Source organism: Crocodylus porosus, unplaced genomic scaffold, assembly GCF_001723895.1.
Source record: "Crocodylus porosus isolate Cpor-Errol unplaced genomic scaffold, CroPor_comp1, whole genome shotgun sequence".
NCBI classification, from domain to species: Eukaryota; Metazoa; Chordata; order Crocodylia; family Crocodylidae; genus Crocodylus; species Crocodylus porosus.
The window spans coordinates 18,803,552-18,804,704 of record NW_017728907.1 but is presented as its reverse complement, the minus strand read 5'-3'; positions in this window follow the sequence as shown (position 1 = coordinate 18,804,704).

Sequence of the window (1,153 nt, the reverse complement as noted above, 5' to 3'; positions counted from 1 at the left end):
CCCCAGTACTCTTTCCTGCCATGGCAGGGGGTCAGACTAGATGATCTGTTCAGGTCCCTTCTGACCCTAGAAACTATGAAGCTATGAATATTCTCTACAGATATTTTAAAAAGGCTTCTCTACCACTTACCCCCACAAATAGTTCAATGATGGTAAATACCTTTGACTTACACAAAAGACAGTTGAACAGATTTTTTCCTAAGTTTCTGTACCTTTAATGTCACGTAGGATAGAGCACTTTTAAATACGTAGGTCTGAATATACACAGTGTGTACCTGGGAACTTTGTCATTAAAATAAATACAGGTGTTTGAACCCATGATCTAACCATAAAGCACAAACATTACAGTTAAATATACTTAGTGTATTTGTTATTTGATTTTTATATTGTACAGGGATGTATCAGTCTGCAATCAGAAACTGAATTGGCTCCCATCTCCTCCCCCCACCCCCCTTTTTTTTTTAAGTTGAAGACCTGTTTTAAAACAATAAATATCTGGAAATTTGAAGTTATGATTTTCACAGCAATCATAAAACTTAGCGATCTTGCCATATAGCTATGCATATATTGCGGTACAATGAAGGTAAAAGTATCATATACTATAGTTTGAAATACCTACATATACATAAGAGTACACACAAACTGCAGACTTCCTCAGTCTGACAAAGGGTTTTTAAAACCAAAAGCTTGCTAAAAAATTTTTTTTCCCAACTATTTGAGTTGGTCTAATAAAAGATATCAGGTTCACCCAAAGAACCTTGCCTGCCTGTGTCCTTAGACCAAGACAGCTACACCCTTGTACATATACATAAGTAGTCTGAATTCTGGTTCTTGTGCAAACTTAATTTCTTGACTAGCATATTTAAACTGAGTCATGATGTCATAATTACTTTTTATTAATATAAAATGTATTGCAAATTATTTCACTCAATTAAAAAAAAATTCTGAGGGAAATTTGGACCCAGTGGTACTTTAAAGTAGTAACTGCTTAATGGGTTACATCTGTGGGCACAGATTAAAAAGAGAAAAATAGCAACCAGCAGCTTACCTGTAGCAATACAGAACTTTGCTCAGGTTGTTAGCCTGTGATCTTAACCAGTTTTTGGTGGGTTTTTGTGACAGTTCCCATTGAGTGTGCTGCTGCCCCACTGCT